The sequence below is a fragment of the Gorilla gorilla genome, chromosome 3 (assembly GCF_029281585.2).
Source record: "Gorilla gorilla gorilla isolate KB3781 chromosome 3, NHGRI_mGorGor1-v2.1_pri, whole genome shotgun sequence".
Taxonomy (NCBI): domain Eukaryota; kingdom Metazoa; phylum Chordata; class Mammalia; order Primates; family Hominidae; genus Gorilla; species Gorilla gorilla.
In genome coordinates, this window is record NC_073227.2 from 43,269,200 (window position 1) to 43,295,100 (window position 25,901).

The 25,901-nt window shown below is 34.7% G+C and overlaps 1 long non-coding RNA gene across 2 annotated transcripts in view; it reads left to right on the forward strand.

The window, feature by feature from the left end:
* Positions 1–25,901, forward strand: part of LOC109026578 (uncharacterized) — a 99,584-nt gene that overhangs the window by 19,726 nt on the left and 53,957 nt on the right. The window contains exons 1-3 of one of the 2 annotated variants that reach the window (XR_010133213.1): positions 13,846–13,926; positions 16,644–16,729; positions 18,302–18,361. This is a non-coding gene — a long non-coding RNA (uncharacterized lncRNA). Of the gene's footprint in view, positions 1–13,845; positions 13,927–16,643; positions 16,730–18,301; positions 18,362–25,901 lie in introns of those variants that run through there. The other variant, XR_008679019.2, reaches the window with a different exon arrangement.

Sequence of the window (25,901 nt, forward strand, 5' to 3'; positions counted from 1 at the left end):
AATGAGATCACATGGACACAGGAAGGGGAATATCACACTCTGGTGACTGTTGTGGGGTGGGGGGAGGGGGGAGGGATAGCATTGGGAGATATACCTAATGCTAGATGACGAGATAGTGGGTGCAGCGCACCAGCATGGCACAAGTATACATATGTAACTAACCTGCACAATGTGCACATGTACCCTAAAACTTAAAGTATAATAAAAATAAATAAATAAATAAAGAACAATCACTGAAGCAATATGTGGTAATGACAGATAAAACAGAACAGGTAAATTAGATGTTCCCTATTTAGAAAAAAAAAAGAAAAAAAAAGAAGTATGATAAGCGAGAGATTAGGAGTGGCAAGAAGTGTGATAAGGGAGAGAGCTATATATGTATCATTTTTACCGAGATTAGAGTGTAAGGTAAGAGGGCTAACACAAGAATCTAAGGCTTCTTGTGGCAACTAATGTGAATAGGAATGGTGAAGGGGCATGATTACGCGTGGTATGGTACATTAATTCATTCAATAGAATGTTATGAAGTTGTTGATTATGATAATAATAAACATAATAATCATGATTTTAGAAGCTGTTATTTATTTAGTGCTTGTTGTCAGATAGTTTACCAACTATATTATATATAATTTAATATTTACTTAATGATCACAAATGAGTATGAAGTAAATATTGTTATTTTTATTTTTTTAGGAGAAAGTTAAGACTTGAAAGTTACGAGACAAAGAGCAATATCCTTAATACGGAATTCAAAACTTTCAGTCACTGTTATACTGCCAACTCTACTGATGATATGTTCAATAAAAAAGTAGAATAGAAAACTGCAGTTATGCTGCTGAGGTTGTGACAAAACAAAACTCTTACTTACATATGTAAATAAACTGAAAGAAAACAGACAAAAATAGCAAAATGTTTGAAAGGGCAGAATAACAAGGGATGATTTCTTTTAATTTTGCTTCTAATGTTAATTTAATAATTGTACAATTAATAACAGGTTTACCTGCTATTGTTTACCAGAATGAAGGTTATTTTAAATAAAAATCTTCAACTGAATTTGCTAAGATTCTGATTGATCATAATATTTTGGGCTAAATATACTTTTTATAATTACATTCAAAGCTTCAAAGACCCTTCTCTAAATTATCTTGGCTACTGTGAATCTTTTCAGGTTAAATGAGGGAAGTAATTTTTCAAATGATTTATTTAAATTCTTAACTATTTATATTAAAAAATTAAATGATGTAATTTATTTCTTTGCTTATCAAAGAACTTAATTTGAAGATTATGCATAGCATATATATTTTAAATTATTGCAATTTATTACTTATTAAAGATTTGAAAGCTAGTTATGTTTTTAATCATCCTTTTGTTCTCAAGTATATTTTTTTGGGGGCTTAGATAACTGACAGTCACATATCTACACACCAAAATGCAAGTGCAAAGGGCAATTATTTTAATTGAGAATCATTATTGAACATTATATCACAATTAAAATCTATTTTAAGAAAAACACATAAAAAATCTCTGCTCATTCCTATGTCAAGGACGGTATTGCCTAGGTTGTCTTCCAGGGTTTATACAGTGTTGAGTTTTACATTTAAGTTGTTAATCTATATTGATTTGATTTTTGTATATGGTGTAAGGAAGGGGTCCAGCTTCCGTCTTCTACATATGGCTAGCCAATTATCCCGCCACCATTTATTGAATAGGGGTTGTTTTCTCCATTGCTTGTTTTTGTCAGCTTTGTCAAAGATCAGCTAGTTGTAGGTGCATGCCCTTATTTATAGGCTATCTGTTCTGTTCCGCTGGTGTATGTGCCTATTTTTGTACCACTATCATGCTCTTTTGGTTACTGTATCCCCTGTAGTATAGTTGAAAGTTGGGTAATGTGATGTCTCCAGCTTTGTTATTTTCACTGAGGGTTGCCTTGTCTATTATGGCAATTTTTGGGTTTCGTATGAATTTTAAAATAGTTTTGCCCAGTTCTGTGAATAATGTCATTGGTAGCTTGATAAGAATAGTATTGAATCTGTAAATTGCTTTGGGTAGTATCACCATTTTAATGCTATTGATTCTTCCTATCCATGAGCATGGGATGTTTTTCCATTTGTTTGTGTCTTCTCTGATTTCTTTGAGCAGTGTTTCTTAATACGATCATAAAGATTTTTCACCTTCCTGATTAGCTGTATTCCTAGGTATTTTATTCTTTTTGTGGCAATTGTGAATGGGTTTGCCTTCCTGATTTGTCTCTCTTAGCTTAGCTATTGGTGTGTAGGAAATGCTAGTGATTTTCATACTTTGATTTTGTATCCTGAAACTTTGCCACAGTTACCAGCTGAAGGAGCTTCTGGGCCTAGAGAATAGGATTTTCTAGATCTAGAATCATGTTGTTTGCTAACAGCGATAATTTGACTTCCTCTCTTCCTGTTTGGATGTCCTTTATTTCTTTCTCTTGCCTGATTTCTCTGGCGAGAACTTCCAATACTATATTGAATACGAATGGTGAGAGATGGCATCTTTGCCTTGTACCAATTGTCAAAGTGAGTGCATCCAGTGATTGCCCATTCAGTATGATGTTGGCTGTGGATTTATCATAGATGGCTCTTATTATTTTCAAGCGTGTTCCTTCAATACCTAGTTTATTTAGACTTTTTAGCATGAAGGGATATTGAATTTTGTGGAAAGCCTGCATCTATCTATTGACATAATCATATGGTTTGTGTCTTTAGGTCTGTTTTTTGTGATTTCATGGCAAAGACACCAAAACCAATCACAACAAAAGAAAAAATTGACCAATAGGATCTAATGAAAGTTAGGAGCTTCTGCACAGAAAAAGAAACTATCAATAAACAGAGAATTTACAAAATAGGAGAAAATCTTTGCACACTGTGCATCTGACAAAGGTGTAATATTTAGCATCTATAAGGAACTTAAACAAATTTACAGGAGAAAAACTACTCCATTAAAAACTGCGTAAGGAAATGAACAGACAGTTTCCAAAAGAATACGTATATGCAGCCAACAAGCATATATATATATATACATATGTGTGTGTGTGTGTGTGTGTGTGTGTTTGTGTATCCATGATCATTAGAGAAATCAAAATCAAAATCCCAGTTGAGATACTATCTCACACCGGTAAGAATGGCTATTGTTAAAAAGTCAATAACAGGTGCTGGCAAGGTTGCAGAAAAATGGAAACACACACTGCTGGCAGTGTAAATTAGTTTAACCACTGTGGAAAGCAATATGGCAATTCCTGAAACAGCTAAAAAACGGAACTACCACTCAACCTCATTGTAATGAGGTAATGAGGTAATGAGTAATTGCTGTCTCATTACTGGGAATATCCTCAGAGGAATATAAATAATTTTACCATAAAGACACATGCACATGAATGTTCATTGTAGCACTATTCACAATAGTAAAAACAGAGATTCAACCTAAAAGCCCATTGGTGACAGATTGAATAAAGAAAATATGGCACCTATGCACTGTGGAATATTATGCAGCCATAAAGAATGAGATCATGTCTTTTGCAGGAGCATGAATGGAGCTGGTGTCTATTATCCTTAGCAAACTAACACAGGAACATAAAACCAAATACTACATGTTCTCAGTTGTAAGTGCGAGCTAAATGATGAGAACTCAGAAACACAAAGAAGGGAACAGCAGACACTGAGTTCTACTTGAGAGTGGAGGTTGAGAGGATAGGAGCAGAAAAAAATAACTACTGGGTACTGAGCTTAATACCTGGGAGATGAAATAATCTGTACAGCAAAACCCTGTGGCATGAGTTTGTCTATATAACAAACCTTCCCATGTCCCCTGAACCTAAAATAAAAGTTAAAAAAAGATAACACACATACCAAGTAGTCATATTTATTTTTTTAATTTTTAATTATTATGGATACATAATAGTTGTCGTATTTGTAGGGTGTGTGATATTTTGATACAAACAAGCAATGTTTAATGATTAAATCAGGGTAATTGGGATACTCATCACTTCAAGCATTTTTCCTTATGTTTTGTGTTAGGAACATTCAATTTCCCACTTTCAGTTTTTTGAAATATACAATAAATTCTTAATTATAATCACCCTATTGTTCTACTAAGAACTAGATCTAGATCTTATTTCTTTTATCTAACTATGTTTTTGTACTCTTTGGCCATTCTCTCCGTATCCCACCTTCCCCACATAGACATATTTATATACAATTTATTTACGGATACCATAATAATCGAGCCTTTATAACAATATGCCTTAAAATATCAAAATCATATATTATGTATTAATTACATTTTATTGGAAATGTGGAAGATAGAGGAGCAAGTTATTGTGGTAATCCTATGTGATAAATAACCTGGTTTTCTTTACCAAACAACTTAGAAGAACAAAAGAAAAACATGAGGAATACAGGGGAAAACTGTACATTAAAACTGCCTATAGAAACATATCAACAAAGAGCAATGTATAAATATTATTTTAACCCTAATTAAAGTAAAATAAAATCATAAACACTGAAGCAAGATAATATTTAAAATTTATAAGACAAATGCATACTTGAGCACAATAATTTTTTTTTTTTTTTTTTTCTAGACGGAGTCTCACTCTATCAGCCAGGCTGGAGTGCGGTGGGGCAATCTTGGCTAACTGCAACCTCTGCCTTCCAGGTTCAAGCAATTCTCCTGCCTCAGCCTCCCAAGTAGCTGGGACTACAGGTGGGCGCCACCACACCTGGCTAATTTTTGTATTTTTAGTAGAGATGGGGTTTCACCATGTTGGTCAGGTTGGTCTTGAACTCCTGACATTGTGATCTGCCTGCCTCAGCCTCCCAAAGTGCTGGGATTAGAGGTGTGAGCCACTGCACCTGGCCAATAAATTTTATAATGTTCAGTAATTATTTTTAATTGTTACAATGTTTATTGTGGTATTTTAAGTTCTTAACTTATAGAGATTCTCACTGAGATATTACAAATAAAATGAAATGATTGAAGGATGTAGTGGTTGTGGATATAAATGAAACTACATTGATTGAAACTTAATAATTATTAGAGGTGGATAATAAGTACCTGGGAGCTTACTATACTATTCTATCTACTTTTATGTATGCTTGAAATTTACTATCCTCAAAAATAAGAAAAACACTAGACTAAGTAATTATATATAAACAACCAATAACAGAAACATGGATGTCCATGAATCAGAAGAATCTTTTTCAAAACAATAAGTTTACAAGTATTTGATTTTTTAAATCAACTATATGGCTTATAATTGCTTGAGAAAATCTATTAATTTATTGTATTTGTTTACATTTCAGTATCCGGTCCAAAATCTCTTCATTTGTAATTAGTTCATAAATGCATATGAACCATAATCACATAATTACTCTGCAGTAGAAGATGACAAACATTTTAATATCAGAATATTCCAAAGAAAGCGATATGGGATTAGACATCTCTTACTAAGCAGCTACTTTAAGAAAAATTGTTGCAGATGATGTATCTTTTACCCCCATTAACTAGCATACTCAGTCACTTAACCTGGATATTTGTGGAAGCTCAGTTCATGTGTGTAAATAGATTGGTGCTTTGGATAACTACATAGTAGGATAGATGGGTAGATTATGTAATGGACAGAAAACTGAAATAATAAACCAAGCGAATGTAGGCAAAGGAATTCAAAGTTGATAGATATATAAAAATCACCTCATGTGAGTACTATATTTAATTGGCATGTGTATTCTGGAAAACCAAAAACTAAAAAGATATATTTTAATTTTCTTTATATGTTTGAAGCTTTCTGTTTCAGATTTGTGAGCAGACACTTTTTTCTTCAGATAGCATCTGGAAGCTTCTTGTATGAGATTCATAGAAGCATAGTTTATTTAACATAAGGAGAAATTCATATTTAGAGATGTCTACTAATGAATGTGCTGCTTCTGAACTAGTATGTTATGATACAGATACACTCAATTATTAAAAATAAATTAATGCTGCTAAAAAGTGCTAGAGAGAGAAGTTATGTAGTTCCATTATTAATGCTAATAATGATAGTCTAGATTGTGTTCAACTCTGTGATCCTCTATTTCAAGTTATTACACAGAAAATCTTGAAGCATAAGTATGTATTTCTTTATTCAATAAATGATTTAATGTTTCTTAATCTTGGATTTGAGTACTGCTAATTATAAAGCTTGTCCTGGAAAATCAATGACCAAAAAATATAGTAGGAATGGTAGGACATTTAAAAGTTAATTGCCTTTCAAATGTCAATAAGAAATAGAAATGTTTGGAACTTGAAATATAAGTTTCCATTGCATGAAGTCCAGGTTGCTAAATTCATACCAGACTTATCAGACTGAATAACTTGGATCACACATATATGCACAAACACACACACACACACACACACACACTTGTGCTTTTAATTATTTGCTTTAATTTTTTTTTATTTGAACAGATATTAGTATATAATTCTTGTATCATAAAATTTCCCCATTTAGAGTATAATTAAATGGTTTTCAATCTAGTTACAGAGTTATACTTTATCACTACTGTCAATTTTGGAAGAGTTTAATCACCTCAGAAAGAAACTCCACAACCAACAGCAGTCACTCCACCTAACTTCCAATGCCCCAAATCCCTAGGCACCACTAATTTACTCCCTGTTGAGACAGCCAGGTGGGAAGGGGTCTGTGTACATTTTCTTCACTTGGGCATTTTGTATAAGTGGAATTATACGATATGTAGTCCTTTGATAATGATTTATTTCACTTAGTATAAGGTTTTCAAGGTTCATCCATGTTGCAGCATTTATTGAATAGAAGTGACATATTATATTTACTCATTTATCAACTGATGAAGATTTTGGCTGTTTTCATTTTTGCTATGAATAATGATACTATGAACCTTAATATACCAGTAATAACATCATCATCTTTAAAATCTGAATTTCAAACATTGCACTCTCTGGTCACCCTCTTCTAAATCACTTGATCTATTATCGTCTCCCATGTCAAAATTTGTCAACACATGAAGAAATCTAGTTCATTTCCTCTTCACCTTTTCCCCATTGCTCCCCTGGTAATTTATCTCCCATGGAGCTGAGATTACATTGTTCATCATTACAATAACACTCTCAAATACAATGCAACACATCAACCTCTGTCCCTGCTCTACCTCCACACTACTCACATAAACTCCCTGTGTATCACTTCACGTGTTTGGAGAAAAATATGCTACTAGCTTACAGGGTGGGAGCCATCGTCAAGAATTTCACTGTTATTTCCCAGTTAAATTTGTTAAACCTCACTCTCTGAAGTGAGAATTTTACATCTCACCTGAAAAGTCTCCTTCTTCTTGTTAATCTTGCTTATTGTTTAATGCAGAAGTAAAGCATTTGAACAAGAACTACATAATTTATCCATCACCTAACATATCATCTCTTCTTCTTCACAGGTACTCATATACTCTGGCGTCTTTTCTTTGCTAAGAGTGAACTATCCTTCTTGCTGAGACAATCTCCACACTTCTGTAATATATCCTGTCAGTTTTCTATGATGCAAATAATGCAAATAATGCTGCTGTATATATTTTTGAGCATGTTCACTCAAAGATAAACATGCTACAGTATCCTCAGTGAAATAAACAAATGCATGCATACCTACATAAAATGTCACTGGAACAATCTTATTTCCCACCAGCTAACACACTAATTTTTTGTTCTTCACAGAAATGTCATAAAGTCAAATGAGTTTGTCATTATTAGCTTTCTCATCTTTTTCCACTAAATCATCTCTATAATCCATTGCAATTAGAGTAGGTCCCCTTCTTTCAAGTTACAAAAACACTTATTTTGGGGTTACTTCATCCAATAATGGTAAAATGTTCATTTCACTCAGTCTTTCAGAAGCATTATTGGAATTCTTTCTTCCCTTGGTTTCTGGGTTATCGTATTTTCTTGGCTTTCCTCCCACTGCTGCTTTCTCTTTCAGATGCTATTCTTTATTGCTTTCTCTTTCCCCAAAGACCTATAATTATTGGTGTGCCCTAGGACATAAACCTCAGATTTTTTTTTTCTTTTTATATCCTCTATCTAAGTCAGTAGTTTTCCAACCAGGATTACATAATTGTACAACTCAAATAGCTTTAAAAATAGAAATAACTGACCCAATCCCTGTGTATTCTAATTTAGTTCTTCTGGTAGAACTTGAATATAAATATCCTTTGAAATTATTCAAGTGAATCTAATGGACAGTCAGTGCCAAAAACTTAACTTAGTAACACCAAGTTCCTTTGTTTTAATTTAGTCTGATGACTGAAATTGATCTTTGATTCAGCAAAAATATGTATTTTGATCTCCAGATTCATATGCAAAATTACCTATGAGGCTTCTCTGAGTGAATTCCAGATATGCAGATCAAAATTATGTCCATCTCTATCCTCCACTTACTCCACTCTAAATGTTTCCTGTCTGAGTTAAGACACCATTGTTCAGATGCATCCTCAATACCTCTAGATCTTTCATCCATACATGTTTAATTATCCAATAAGAACAGAGTACACTGCTTTTAAAACATACTCTGAATACCAGTCATTCTTATTTTTGACACTTCTATTGACCTGCCACTCTCATCTTTCACCTGCATCATTACAGAAGCTTCTCAACTGGTGTCCTCATTGCTGCTCTTGCTCTTTAGCCTATTTTAATTATTTTTCTTAAGATTTGTTAATTTTAATGTCTTTAATCATATATTTTGTATGACTTTTAAAATAAATTAATAAAATTTTCATGTAAAACAAATTGCACCCATTTTATTTTCAAAATTTAAAACCTACAAAAGGTTTATAATTTAAGGCATTTCCTCTGACTGTCTTTTTGTCTTTCATGTGACTGACATTTTGAGGAATTCCATACACTACTGATAGTGAACAAGGCACTCATTTAACATCTCAGAATTTATGAAAGTAAAAAAGGAAAAGAAAAACAGTAAATGCCATAAGCCCTTTAACTACATCGTCAATTTGCTCATTTCCATCATCTCCTTCTTTCTGTGTATGTGTATTCATATACATATGTGGGGTATTTTTAAAATTTTATGTAAAAATATGGCAGACATCAATACATTTTACCCTTAAACATTTCAGTGAGTGTGTGTTTCCTACGAAGGATGCGTTCCTACTGCTCCACACCACCAATATTATATTTAAGAAGTTCAACATTGATAAAATATTAGGAAGCATGAGACCCACATTTGCCCAATCTCTCCATTAAATTCATCAATCTATCTATCTGACAATCCATGAATAGTTGAAACCCTGGACCTAAACAAGAACAATGAATTGAGATATATCTCTAGCCTCTTATTATTTAGGGCATTCCCTCTGACTGTTTGTCTTTCACATCACTGACATTTTGAAGGATTTCATATACTACTGATAGTGACCAAGGCACTCATTTCATTTATCATAATTTACAGTTCTGGGTGCATAGATTACCATGGATAATATTATAGATACAGTAGATTAGCATAGATACCATAGATTACCATAGTGGTTGATACAGCTTGACTGAGTAACCCCCCAAATCTCATATTGAATCTTAACTCCCATAATTCCCATGTGTTGTGGGAGGAACCCAGTGGGAGATAATTGAATCATGGGGGTAGTTTCCTCCATGCTGTTTTCATGGTAGTAAATAAGTATCACGAGGTCTCATGGTTTTATAAGTGGTTTCCCCCTTCACTTGGCTTTCACTCTCTCTTGCTTGCTGCCACGTAGGATGTCCCTTTCAGCTTCTGCCATGATTGTGAGGCCTCCCCAGCCATGTGGAATTGTAAGTCCAAGAAATCTCTTTTTCTTTATAAATTACTCAGTCTCAGGTATGTCTTTATCAGCAGCATGAAAATGTACTAATACAGTAAATTGATACTGGTAGTGTGGGTGCTACTGTAAAGATACCTGAAAATGTGGAAGAGACTTTGGAACTGGGTAACAGGCAGAGGTTGGAACAGTTTGGAGGGCTCAGAAGAAGACAGGAAGATGTGGGAAAGTTTGGAACTTCCTAGAGACTTGTTGAATGGCTTTGACCAAAATGTTGATAGTGTTATGGACAATAAAGTCCAGACTGAGGTGGTCTCAGATGGAGATGAGGAACTTGTTCGGAACTGAAGCAAGGTGACTCTTGTTATGTTTTAGCAAAGCGACTGGCAGCATTTTGCCTTTGCCCTAGAGATTTGTGGAATTTTGAACTTGAGAGAGATTAATTAGGGCATCTGGCAGAAGAAACTTCTAAGCTCAAATCATTCAAGAATTGACTTGGGTGCTGTTAAAAGCATTCAGTTTTATTCCTTCACAAATATAAGGTTTGGAATTGGAAATTATGTTTAAAAGGGGAAACAGAGCATAAAAGTTTGGAAATTTGCAGCCTGATGATGAAATAGAAAAGAAAAACCCATTTTCTGAGGAGAAATTCAACTGGCTGCAGAAATTTGCATTAGTAATGAGGAGCAAAATATTAACCTCCAAAACAATGGGGAAAATATCTCCAGGGCATGTTGGAGAACTTTGAGGCTGCCCCTCTCAACACTGATGCACAGGAGTAGGAGAAAACAGTGGTTTCATGGGCATGGCCCAGGGGATCCCTGCTGTATGCAGCCTAGGAACTTGGTGCCCTGTGTCCTAGCCGCTCCAGCTGTGACTAAAAGGGACCAAGATATAGCTCAGGCTGTGGCTTCAGTGGGTGCAAGCCCAAAGCCTTTGAGGCCTCCATGTGGTGTTGGGCCTGTGGGTGCACGGAAGTCAATAATTGAGGTTTGGGAACCTCTGCTTAGATTCCAGAGGATGTATGGAAATGCCTGGATGTCGAGGTGGAAGTCTACTGCAGGGGTGGAGCCGTCATGGCAAGCCTGTACAAGGTATGTGCAGAAGGGAAATGTGGGATCACATCCCCCACATGGAGTCTCCACTGGGACAATCCTAATGGAGCTGTGAGAAGAGGGCCACCATCCTCCAGACCCCAGAATAGTAGATCCACTGACAGCTTGCACCATGTACCTGGAAAAGCCACAGACACTCAATGCCAGCCCATGAAAGCAGTCATGAGGGGGACTGTAACCTGAAAAGCCACAGGGATGAAGCTATCCAAGACCATGGGAACCCTCCTTTTGCATCAGCATGACCTGGATGCGAGACATGCAGCCAAAGGAAATCATTTTAGAGCCTTAAGATTTGACCACCCCTCTGGATTTCAGACATGCATGGGGCCTTTAGCCCCTTATTTCAGTCAATTTCTCCCATTTGGAATGGGTGTATTTATCTAATGCCTGTAATCCCATTATATTTAGGAAGTAACTAACTTGCTTTTGATTTACAGGCTCATGGGTGGGAGGGATTTGTCTTGTCTCAGATGAGAGTTTGGACTGTGGACTTTTCAGTTCAATGCTGAAATGATTTAAGACTCTGGGAGACTGATGGAAGGCGTGATTGGTTTTGAAATGTGAGGACACAAAATTTGGGAGAGCCAGGGCAGAATTATATGGTTTGGCTGTGTCCCCACCCAAATCTCATTTTGAATTGTAGCTCCCATAATTCTCATGTGTTGTGAGAGGGACCAAGTGAGGGATAACTGAATCATAGGGGTGGTTTCCTCCATACTGTTCTCGTGGTAGTGAATAAATTTCATGAGATCTCAGGGCTTTATAAAGGGTTTCTCCTTTCTTTACTCTCACTCTCTCTTGCCTCCCATCATGTAAGACATGAGTTTCACCTTTTGCCATGATTGTGAGGCTTCCCCTGCCATGTGGAACTGTGAGTCCATTAAATCTTTTTTTTTTCAATGTAAATTACCCAGTCTCAAGCATGTCTTTATCAGCAGTGTGAAAACAGACTAACACAATGGTATATTTAAACAAACACATATTTAATTAAATGAAAATGGCACATTTCCATCATCAGACAAACACCAGGTTTCAGTTGTGAGAGTCTAACTCTATTTTGTAATGTTTGACTGCTGATATCTTTTAAGCCTTACCCCCTCTTCTGTTGAACACTTAGGTGAGTTGAAAAGGAAGTCTGGACTTTCTCTCCTTTGGTGTTGGTGGGAGATTCCAACTACACAAACACCTTTTCACATTCATGAACATTCATCCTAATTCCTTGCCCCCAACTGAATTCAAAACTCCAAACTAGTTCCTTAACATGCTCTCTTTCAAGCCATTTTTGGACCAGGTTTCTCATCTTACCATGATATCACAGCAAGCCTCAAAACATGAGTGAAAAACCTTTTTATATCCTCTAATATGTATGACATTGTAAGTCTTGACCCTCAGGCCTAATTTTGGTAAGAGTCCATGCTGCTTCGGTGAGGTGGCTAAAACACCCTGAAGATGGAGTTCTGATTCTTCTGTCTTAGAAATGGTATTTATAAGCCCGCCAACCTCTGTGTACTCACACTATGTTGTAGGTCTCTTTAGGTAGCACAATCGAATCACGCTTTTTTATTTACTCTGTTAATCGCTGACACTTACTGGAGTGTTTAAAATATTAACATCAATGTAATTATGGATATGATTAGATTCAGGTCTACCATTTTATTACTACTTTTGGCCTGTTTTTCTGTTTCTTGATTTCTCATTTCTCTTTTTTTATTATTTGAACATGTTGGTATTTTATCTATTAATTTTTACTGTTATTTCTTTTTATTATTTTTAGTGATTGCTTTAAGAATTACAAAATACATATCCAAATTTTCACAGTCCACTTAGAATTAGTTATTTTACCCCTTAAGGTAAGGTATAGAAATACTGTAACCAAATCGTCTCTTTCTTTTGCTTTCACTAAAGTTCTGTGAGTTTCTATATAAGTAATGTTTACATATATTGAAAACAGCGGATAATGTTAAACATTTAACTTTAGTCATATATGTTTTAAATTACTTAAGAGAAGAAAAATTTTAGAATTCATTATTTACCATGTCCACCATTTATGTTGTTGTTCTTTCATTTTTAAGGATCCAAGTTTCTCTTTTTATCAATTGTTACTAAAGTATAATTTTAAAATTAAAAATGTATGTATTTCAGGTGTACAATGTGCTATTTTGATATATGTATTCTTTGTGAAATAATTACCATGATCAATTAGTTAATGTATCCATCACCTCACATAGCTATCTTTTGTCTGTGCAATGAGACCATTTAAGATCAACTCTCCTAACAATTATTAAATGTACGATATAGTATTAACTATATTCAACATGCTGTAGATCTCCAGAACTTATTAATACTGCTTAACTGAAACTTTGTACCTTTTGGCCAACATCTTCCCATTTCCCATTCTCTGCCTCTGGCAATCAACATTCACTCTCTCCTTCTATGAATTTGATTCTTTTAGGTTCATATTATGATATCTGAACCAGAATGATGTTGTTCTTTGCCTATGCATGTATTATTCATTGAGGTATCACTTTTTGTATTTTGTTTTTTGTTAACAGAATGTACTTGGGGGAGTATCGGGGGTGACCTTTAGGATCCTTCTTTCTTCTTCTCCTCTTAGTCTTCTCCCTCCTGAAAGCTTTTTTTTCCTTTTTGTTAGTGATGTAATACTAAGATGTTGAGGAGAAGAGAATGAAAGGAACTCTTTCAAATCTACCAATCTGCCTTTCCTTGTGATTATTGACTTCATGTCTCAGTCACCATTTTGGGTCACTCAGATGTAATCTGTACTGTGGCTGTGGTAACATAATTTTTTTCTGTCCTGAAGGGGCTAATGGGAAACAGCTTGATTAGCAAATATGTCTGTCACTAAGATTTTTAGAAAGTTAAAAATGTCCACCTTTATTTATTCCTCAGATCTGGAGACTAACCCTTCTCATCTCTGGATGTCATTTTCTTTCCTACTGGAGACAAAACATCCTCTCCTTTCTCAGGTGCTCCTCCCTGTTTTGTTTTTGTTTTTTTCTTCTTACTATAAGTCTTTGTAGTCGTACATTTCCTTTTGACCTCTAGAGTATTTCCCATAATTGGATTAGGACCTGTGCTGGGTTTTCAGCTTGTCAGTAATAAGCATCTGAAAGCTTACTTTTCTTTATGTAACAAAAATATTAAATAAATTTGGTAAAGTTATCGCTGTAAATTAAAATTAGTCTGTTGGAAAAATATTCAGGTGATCATTGTATTTTAGCTTTAATGAGGTACTTGTACTTTTTTTAAGGCTTCATTGTTTCTGCAGTTAGAAAACGCCATAGCACATTACTTTCAGTTAATTACAAAGAATTTAATTTTAGAGATGAATATACAAAAGACATAGTTCATGATTATCATAATAAAATCTCCAGAGAATTTAAGTGGAATATATTTTCTAGACAAACTATTTCTCTTTAAATTAAGGTTTAAAACTCAAACTTTAATTCTGAGAGAAATGTCTGACTAGATTTTTATATAAATACTTTAAACATGTTCTTGATAGAACAAAGATAACTATGGGCTGTTAGATCTCTATGCCATTAGCAACAGAATGGAGCGTTAAATTCTGGCAACTCCTGAAATAACTAACCATAATTATAAAGGCTAAGAAAAAAAAAGAAAAGAAAAAGTGCAAAAGAGTCTGGGCGCAGTGACTCATGCCTGTATGCCAGTACCTTAGGAGGCTGAGGCGGGTGGATCACTTGAGGTCAGGAGTTAGAAACCAGCCTGGCCAACGTGGTGAAACCTCGTTTTGTACTAAAAATACAAAAATTAGCTGGGCATGGTGGCATACACCTGTAATCTCAGCTACTTTCGTGGCTAAGGCAGGAGAATCCCTTGAACCTGTCGGTGGGGCGGAGGTTGCAGCGAGCCGAGATCATGCCACAGCACTCTAGCCTGGGTGGTAGAGTGAGACTCTGCCTCAAAAAAAAAGTAACAAAAAAAAATAATAATATATTTATTTTATCATATAACACATTTTGAGGTAAACACTGATAAGTATAATTATACAAAGAGAAGAAATCTAATTGAAACTATGTCTTGTGAAAAAACCTAATATCTTCAAAATCTTTATCAAAGTTCATTCACATTTTCCATTTTCATTCAAAGAACAACGGCATTTATTAAAATTCTATAAAATAAGATTATCTGAGACTCCATCAGACTAAAACTTTACAGCACATACATGTATATATGATCCCATGTGATTAGATCACATTGACTGTAGGAAATAGCTGAATTGTTGAAGAATACTTTTCATCAATATTATATATAAATCAACTTTAAGTCTTTGAAAACAGAATATTTCAAAAGGATATCTCACATTTACAACATCTTTTCTTGATAATCTAATTATTTTCTTGCTTTTTATATGTATACACTTGACATTTTATTAAGCTATATACAAATGCAAAACTCCCATATATATGTATAGTGTGTATGTATGTCATACGCAAGTAAACCGTAAAAAAACTTTTCTTGACTTCTCTTTAAGCTTCCCCAATATTCCTCTTTTTTTTTTTCCATTCATCTTCATCTGTACAGTAGACTTCCAGAATGCCCAACTTGCTTACTGGATTATTAAAAAACTTATTAACATAACATAGGCATTTAAGCACATTCAGTACTTCCCAGGAAGCCTTGATTCAGAGCTTTTTTATTCAGCACTGTCTAAGCAAGCTCTCTAGACAGTTCAACCACAATAAATATGCTTGCACTAAAACATATTTAACTGCAAGTGGAATGTGTAATTTATCTCAACTCCATCACAGATACATTCATTTTTATCTAGTAGAGTTGCAAAGAATTTCTCTCCTGTAAAAAAAAAAAAAAAATCAAAGGATATAAAGGATATAAATATTCTTGGTGCTGTTATGCTCTTATTTTTTTGTTTTTGTTTAACTTCTCTATGTAACTTCAACTATTACAAAGATTTGGATAATTGCAAGGGCTCTCAAGATGCTACAGAACATATTCAGGAAAGGCTTTTAATAGAGGCAAAAAAATACAGGACAACAAAAGAAAGAGAGTTTAGGTAATTTTTGGAGCTCCAAGAGGCATCCAGGTTTATGCTCCCCAAGGTCATTCTTATTTGCACAAAGATGTGAATCATCTTCTGATTAACATTTTAAGGTTTGTGTGATGAATTTTGGCTTCAGGGAGCTCCTGACAGACATTCCTGGCAATGTATTTTATGCCTCTCTGGTTACTTAGCCAAGCCAGGATATCTAACCTGTTACACCAGGTGAAAGGCATCCATAAACAAACCCTGGGTGCTGCCAACGGAGCTTCATTCTTTAAATAGTGCATCACAAATCATTTGTTAGTTAAGATAGGCTTTATTTTGGCCAAAAAGGAAACTGGCATCCCAATATCCCCAGAGATAAGCATAGAGCTGTAAAATAATTCTTTCCTGAATAACAACAGTTTTATATCCATCCTAGCAACCTTATTTCAATATTATTTATTAATATGTCTATAAATATAATATGTCTATAAATACAGTACATTCCTTGGAACAGCTTTTAAAAAAGTTATAGGTTCCTCTTTAATATGTTGATAAGCATAGACATGCATTTATTTAATATCTGTATGTCATACATTTAAATTTTCAAATATTATAATTTACTTTATTCCAGATCCTTCTTTTTCCTTTGACTGTCATTTCTTTTCCTTCTAGGACTGTTTAATGGTTTTTCCCTTCATTGCTGCTTTGTGACCTTCGGTTAAGAGAATAAAGTTCCCAGACGTCATGAACTGATCCAGGTTTTCAGATTCTCTATGAATAGATTTCCTAATTATTTTTTTTGCATAATGTAATTTCAAAAGACAACTGTGGTTATTGTAGATATTTGCTGGTCCTTGTGCAATTATGTTTCCAAGATATTGAGAATCTTTTTCTCCATATTCTAGAAGCAAAATTTCACAGGAATTAAATAAAACAGTAAGAGTCTCTCTTCGTATTTCTAATTATAGACTTTGCATTCATTTTGTCTCATCTGCTGGGTTAATCCATATGCTATTCCAAATGAACAACTTAAGAACTGAGACAACCAGTACCCTTTCTTTCTACTTTAGTTCACTGGCAAACATTGAGATGCATGCAGGACCTCTTAAATTTTTTTTTCAAACGAAATTCTCTCAATGAAGCAGAAATATTTATTTACTGTTATTTTCCCATTATTAAGTGGACAGAATACCAAAGTTAGACTAAATGCTTTAAAACGGTGTCAAATGTAATACTTATTTGTCACAACAGATGGATTTGATTAGACAATTACACATATAATCTAATTTTTATTCTGTCTGTTAAAATATACTGAAAAATATAAAGTACATAAACAGACGATGACCTAAAGATAATATATTTTTAATTAAATGTTGTAAGTGGCTCCCTTAAAAAAGTCCCTTTTTTGAAGGCTCAGGATGTAATATTAATCAAAACACATAAAGACTCTGATCTCAAAGAGTTTACTGTCACTTAAGTAAATAGAAAATAAATAGAGAAGTAAATATTTATTATGCGAAATGCTGATAAGAAGTATGGAAAAAATATTCCAGAGTGCGAAGGATAGAATGTGTAAATAGGAAGGCAAAGTGCTACTCTGTATAAGCTAATTAATGAAGATCTGTCTCAGTAATAAGACATTTGAGCAGAGACATGAAGGGATGAATGGAAGTAGCCTTGGAGTAATCTCAGAGAAGATCTTTTCAAGCAGAGGGAATTACATACACCCTGAATGCCACAGCATGCTAGGCATAAGCAAAGAACAGTATGGTGTCAGGGATGGCTGAGATAGATTAAGCAAGCAAAAGACTTGGAGGGGATCAGATCAGAGAGGCAACAAGAAAACAAAACATGTAGCATCTCAAAGGCCACTTTGAAAGATGGAAAGCCATTGAGGGCTTTGGAGCAGGTGTAACCTGATCTTCCTCTAATTTTAAAGTGATTACTTGGGCGAATATGGAGAATGAGAACAAAAAAAAAATAGTTTGCATGTTATTGAAATCAACTAGGGGAGTAGTACCTGGAAAAAGAACAGTGTTGATGTACTTGGTTGGAAGTGGTTGGAAGAAGAATAAATATTTTTACAATAAAGCCAAGAAGATGTACTGATAATTTAGGTATAGAATATGAGATGGGTGATCAGACTAGCAAGGTTATTTCAGAATTTTGGTTTTAAGTAATTCGAAGAATTAAGCTGCCGTTTACTGAGATTGATGGGGAAAATTTGGAGTGTGAGGGAATCAAAAGTATGGTTTTAAATAAGTATGAATCCGATAATCCTCTCATTTGTGTATATTGTAATTTTTAATTTTAATACTTTTTTCTTTCAGGGGCAGTGAAAGAAAAAGGAAAAAGAGAAGGAGGGACAGAAAGTGAAACAGAGTGAAGAGGTAAGAGAGACTGATAAAGTAAGAGAAAGACATTGCTTAAAAGAAAACCAGGAATCTCACAATTAAAAATTAAAATTCCAAATGAAAGCAGGAGATACATAATTACTGTTAGAAGGATGCTGATTCAGGTCCACGTTGTTTTTTGAAGTCAATATTTTGACTTGAATTCTATATTCATGGAAAATCACTTGATTTATTTTATTGATCTATTTTATTTATAGGGTTTTTTTTTTGTAGAACTGAATATATTTTGACCATCTTTGGAGAGCGGTTTAGTCAACTTGGGCTGCAATTACAAAGTTCCATAGACTCTGTGGTTTATACAAAACTTATTTCTCAGTTATAGTTCTGGAGACTGGAAGTCTAGGATTAGAGTACCAGCATTATTGGTTTTTTGGTGAAAGTTCTTCCTTGCAACTGGATGCCTTCTTGCTGTATTCTCACATAGCAGAGAGAAAGCTCTGGTGTCTCTTCTTCTCATAAGGGCACTAATCCCATTATGGGCCTCCTCCTTTATGACCTCATGTAAACCTGATCATCCCCAAAGCCTCCACCTCCTAAGACCATCACATTGGGAGTTAGGGCTTTGATATATGAATTTTGAATGACAGGAACATTCATGTCTTAGCCAGGTAACAGCTCTAGGATCCTTTCTACAGCTCTAATTTACTAAAACATCACATGGATTAAAAACACTGAAAAAGTCCATTTGATATTCATAATGGTAATCTGGTTTAATCTCATTTTATTATGTTAACTCACCTTTGTGTTGAGTATAACTTATTTTCAGAAAACAAGTGGTGAGTGAGCAAAAATAATACATAAACACTTTCCATTCTTCAAATGTCTTCTTTGCTATTGATGAAAACAGAGCTTGGATATTTATGGTTGAGTTTTCCGAATTTATTCACCAAGAAACCAGTCTTCAAGAAATTACATTTTTACTAACATCTCTGAAAAATCACATGCATACACACACACACACACACACACACACACACACACACACACATTCAATTAAAAGATCCCAGCTGCTTTGCTGAAATTTCACACATCAGCTAAGTCAAGCACCCCACTAGTCACAGGTGACAAATAATGCCTGAACATCTGCTTGCTAACAGTATAATCTGGCTCATTTACTATCACCAGTTTCCTGGTATTGTGCCCACAGGAGATGTTCAATAAATACTGAATGAAATTCTTCTACCTGTTGAGAAGACTAAATAAACCTCTGGGGTGGGGGAGTACAGATATCACAGCAGCCCTTCTTTCTCTTTTTGAATAAACAGTTGTAGGGCATATGAAGCTTGTGAAATACACTGGACATCATTGCATTTTGATAGCAGGGTCTGAGTTTTTGATGAAGTCTAGTGTACTTTACCCAGGAAATCTAAAATAGGTTAATTCCCCCGGGAATATTTCTTGGGTTTAGGAGAATGATAATTTCTATTTCTGCTCAGTTTGCTTTCAGAGCAAGCAGTGATCCAAATGATTAAACTTCTACCACTGGGGATAGTTAGAATTCGATGTTTCAGCTAGCCATGAATGAGTCAACAAATTGCAAGCTGTTTGGCATTTTGCCCATAAGAACAGTTACTTTTAAATGTTCTTAGATAAGGCACTGAAAATTCAATAAAAATTTTTTCAAAGATATAGCAAAATAAATTTCATATTAAAATATGTGACCTTAAAATGTTATCAGTTTATATTTCAAAGCCTTATTTTACGTTATCTAATATGTCTATTTTAAATCCACCAAGATAAAATATTTTAATTATCTTTTACTGTAAAATTATAGATCTTTATGATGGCAACATGCAATGCACTTTCTTTTCCAAATGTTTTTTAGTATGTACCTTGCATATATTAACCTCTCCTAGGTAGTTACTAAATACCTTTCCTTTCTCCAACATGCCACATACATACATTCTTTCTCTAACACGATTGTCTTCTTTCTTATATCACTGAAATTACAAAAGTGAATAGAACAGAATTTTCATATTACTTCCTTGGGGCTGTCTGGCAACCTACCCTCTTATGGATCTACAAATCATTGCCTTTCCTCATCTCAAATTCTTATTGATCCTTAGTGCAATAGCTAACACCTGTCTTTACCTCGTCATTGACTTTGCTTTAGCAATGATCCACTCACTTTCATGCATCATCAAATGATCTCAGTAAGAGTAAAGGAAGGTTATTAATACCTTCTGTTTTTAAACAATCTTTCCTAGGTCCCTCCCACTACCAACTCTGACTGTGACTTCATTGTCTGTTCTTCTTTGGAGAAAAACTCCACTAAAGATCTGTCTATATGTGCTCCTCCATGAAGTTTTTGCTGTAATATTTTGCACTCACAATTATTTTGAAATTTGTCTTATCAGGATTACTAATGACCTACATTAGAACACCCAATTGTCAGTTTTTAGGCCTTGTTTTATGCAGCTTCTTAACAGAATTTGATATATACTTTTCTTTCCATTTTTACATATGTTACATACTTTGGTTTTGGAAAACAGAAATGTCTTAGTTTTCTTCTTCCTCATTTTTTGTTTTGATCTTCATGTAGATATCAGAATATAATTTGAAGAAACCCCCATATAGAGGAAATCTTAAGCTTTAGAGAAGATGGGATTGTTAATGATTCCGTGCGCATTAAAAGAGGGCTCAGGAAATAAATTTGGTAATAAAATATAATTTACACAATGTAAGGTATGGACTGGAAACTTGCATTGTGTTATAAATTAGAAGCTTAATTGAGAACTTGGAAAACCTTGGTAAAGAAGATTGGTGGTTATTGAATTTAGGTACTGAGGAAGAGAGTTCGGTCACTAGTCTGACTGGTACTTCCAAACTTTAACAAGCTTATGAATCACCACAGGATGTTGTTAAATATTTTGTCAAATATTTATTTATCAAAATAAATATTTTTGATTCTATAGGTCTGGGTGGAACTTAATAATGCACATTTCTAAGATGTTCCCAGTTGGGATAATAATATTGGGTCTATGGATCACACTACATACAGCAAGAATCCAGATTTGTTTTAAGAGATTTTACCATTAAAACAAGAGTGGAAACCAGGAGATTCTTAGATTTATGAAGTCATGTAAAATTATATTTCGAGAGACATAGGTGGAACATATTTAACAGGCAACTTAAGATGACTTTTATGAAAATAGGGGACGTAAATATACACGACAGAAGAAGGATGAGTGTATTAATCAGGTTACCACCAGAAAATCAGAAGGAAAACATATATAAATATTTTATTATATATATATATACACAGACACACACACAGAGGTAGAGATGACATAGATATATAGATATACACACATATAATTATAACAAAATAATAAATTATTATAACTATCACAGTCCTTATAGCTGGTATTTAAAACTGTTTTATTCTACTCCATATTCCAGATTCGTTTTGCCTTCAACAAGCATTTCAGCTATTCATGGTACTTTGCTTGTGGGAGTGACCCAAACTTTCATTTTTGAAGTGTCTGGACCATTAGTAATTCTACCTATATTGGGTTGTTGTAGTTTTCCTTCAACTTCAGTCATAAGGTGTGATATTACTAAGAGACTCTTAAAGAGATCTCCTACATTCCAGACATACACTTCCTTACCTCCATTGTGGAATGGTAGTGGAAATTCTTCTTTGTAGTCAGGATTAGTCACCCCAGCCAGCATAACTCCCTTCTTTGTTCATTTATTTGGAGGCATGAGGATCCCAAAGTAGATGGGTGGTCGTCTTAATTTCCAGGGCAGTGGAATGATTGTTGCATGTACACTATAGTGTTCCTTCCTTTGGAATAACACCTACCGACAAGCAGAGCATCCAGTCACAGCAACAGGAAGCAAAATATTTGCTAATGGGTCATTATGAGTAATAGAGTGTGGTGTTACTCGCATTTCTACCCTTGGATTTCTGGACCTGTGGATTGTGACCACGCTAATTTAAAGCACATACAGCCTCCAGGAGGACATTGCCTCAAACCTGCAATGCATTGCTACCTAGATGTTCCTGTAACTGAGTCTTCAAAATGCCATTCCATCATTCTCTCAAGGCAACTGCTTCAGGATAGAGTAAAATTGATAAGATCAGTAAATTCCATGAGCATGGGCCATTGTGACATTTTATTTACTCTGAAGTAAGTTTCTTCATCAAAGCAGTGTTGTGTTGAATACTATGATGTGGAAAAGGCAGACAGTAGTTTTACATGCAGGGAAAGTTAAGTTCATATCCGGAACAAGTGTCTATTCCAGTAAGAACAAAGTGCTGCCCCTTCAATGATAGAAGTGCTTCAGTGTAATCAACCTGACATCTTGTAGCTGACAGATCACCCTGGGGAATTGTGCCATATGCAGAAATAAATCAGTGCAGGTGTCTGCTGCTGGCATATTGGGTCCTTAGCAGTGACTATAGCCAGGTTGCTTTTGGTGAGTAGAAGTTCATGTTGTTGACTCATGTGTAATCCTCAACCCTGAGGGATGCATGCTTTACCAGGAGCCCACTGGGCAAAGAAGTTTACTGGTATCTACAGAATGGGATTTTCATATTACTTTTAAAATCTTCCTCTAATGAAGTCATTCTTTGGTGAGCATTTTCATGGCACACAAATATCTTCACGTATTTTTGTCCATCAATAGAGGTCTACACACACACCTTTTTCATAGACCTCCTTGTCACCAATTTTTTAACCACATTCCTTCAAAGTTCCTTCACATCCAGTCACACCATTGACCAGAGCTTTGAACTCAATGTACATTCATAACTCTGGTCATTTCTCAAATCCATGGCTATTGATTTCTGTGTTCCTTGTGATATAAATAAAGGTTACCTGGTGAGCATAAAGTAAGGGAAAATGAAGAAGGAACTTAAAGATAGTGATGGCATGCTTTACATGTAGAATCTAAATTTTAAAATGAAAATATCTAGGCCGGGCTGGTGGCTCACGCCTGTAATCCCAGCACTTTGGGAGGTCGAGGCGGGCGGATCATGAGGTCAGGAGATCGAGACCATCCTGGCTAACATGGTGAAACCCCTCTCTACTAAAAATACAAAAAATTAGCCAGGCGTGGTGGCGGGCACCCGTAGTCCCAGCTACTCGGGAGGCTGAGGCAGGAGAATGGCATGAACCCAGGAGGCGGAGCTTGTAGTGAGCCGAGATGATGCCACTGCACTCCAGCCTGGGCAACAGAGCGAGAGTCCGTCTCAAAAAAAAAAAAAAAAAAAAATTAAAATATCTAGCTGGTAAACTCACACAGAGCAATAGAAGCACAGCATGCACTGATTAGAATGTTGCTGGCAGAGTACTCTCCTTTTTTTAAATTTCCCAATCTTCCCTTTGTCACGCTTTAAAAAAAGCACTTGGGGAATGGTATCAATATTTTGCTCAATATCCTGCAATGATGCTTTAATTGTTTAAACAGTTTTATCAAAATAAGATTTAGATATTTGGAAGAGATATTTGAATATTACACATTTTTCTAGACCCTTTATTATTGTTTTACCTTTCAGAGATGCTCAGAAATATAGTAGTGTATAATGTCTGACTTAAAAGGCTATTACTATCCTAAAGGAACTATTTCTATTCTGAGGTAAAATTTTTCAAATGTTTAAAGATTGATTTATATTTTCTGTATATAACAATATTTATAATTTATTTGAATGCATTTCTGATATGTCATAACCTGCAAAACAAAACATTTTCACTGGAAAAAATATTCAGCATGTATTTAAAATTCTTAGGCCAATTAGTCGAGCTAGAATTTAGATCAATTTATTGCTTGGCTTGCTAACTAGCATAGCAATTAAAGTATTTTCCTAGTATTTTCTACATATAAAATTGTTGCTTGATTACCCTAGTTTGAGAATCTTTAAGTAATATGTCCTTTTCATAGTCAACACCAAATTATTAAAGAATGCACTGAAAAATATTGTGTCAATGTATATAAAGAATATAATTAGATATATTTTTAAAAGAATTAATCATATTACAGATTGTAAAATTATTTTTATTATTACATTATATAAGAGAAAGCTAAATGTTATGATCTGAAAGTACGTGTCTCCCTAAAACTCATAGGCTGAATCTTAACCCCTAATATGATAGTATTCAGAGATGTGGCCTTTAGGAAGTGATTAGGTTATGAGGGCTTTGTGCTCCTGAATAGAATTAATGCCCTTATAAAAGAGGTCTAAGGGACCTTGTTAGCCTCTTGCCCCTTCTACCAGGTAAGGACACATAGAGGATACCACATATAAAGCAGAGAGCCCTCAGGAGACCAGATTAGCTAGTACCTTGATCTTAGTCTTCCCAGCCTCCAGAACTTAAGCAATAAATTTCTATTCTTTTAAAATTACCCAATCTAAGTTATTTAGTGTAGCAGACTGAATAAACAAAGACATCAAGTATGAAGTATATTTTCTCATATATTCTTGAAAAAAATATATATATACTTATATATAATGACTATGATTCTTTTATTTTTAAAATGTATGTATCTATTTTACATTTGTTTTTATATATTCTTTGGAGTACATGTGTAGGTTTGTAACACTGTCCCACTGGATTTCGGACTTGCATGGGCCCTGTAACCCCTTTGTTTTGGCCAGTTTCTCCCATTTTGATGAACAGTATTTACCCATTACCTGTACTCCCATAATATCTAGGAAGTAACTAGTTTGTTTTTGATTTTACAGGCTCATAAGTAGAAGGGACTTGTCTTGTCTCAGTTGAGACTTTGGACAGTGGAATTTTTAATTAAAGCTAAAATGAGTTAAGAATTTGGGGGACTGTTGGGAAGGTATGATTGGTTTGGAAATGTGAGGGCATGAGATTTAGAGGGGCCAGGGGCAGAATGATGTGGTTTGGCTGTGCCCCAAACCAAATCTTAACTTGAATTGCATCTCCCAGAATTTCCACGTGTTGTGGTGGGACCCAGGGGGAGGTACACGAATCACGGGGGCAGGTCTTTCCCGTGCTATTCTCACAACAGTGAATAAGTCTCACAAGATCTGATGGATTTATGAGGGGTTTCTGCTTTTGCTTCTTCCTTATTTTTCTCTTGCTGCCACCATGTAAGATGTGCCTTTAGCCTCCTGCCATGATTCTGAGGCCTCCTCAGCCATGTGGAACTGTAAGTCCAATTAAACCTTTTTTTCTTCCTAGTCTCAGGGGGGTATGTCTTTATCAGCAGCGTGAAAACAGACTAATACACTGGATTAATTTAAAAAACCTGTCTTCCAGCTCTGAAATTCTTTCTTCTGCTTAGTCTATCCTATTGTTAAAACTTTCAGTTGAATTTTGTAATTCCTTCCATATATATATTTTATTATATATTATTTATATATTATTATATAATATATATGATATATATAATATATATATTATTTTCCTGCCATGTTAGAATTTTCATTTTTATAATAACCCATTGCATTAGAGCTGATGTAATCCTTTGGTGGGTCTCATAATGCCGTTTGTTACCAGTTTCAGAAATTTTATACTATTTTTTTCTCATCTGGAGA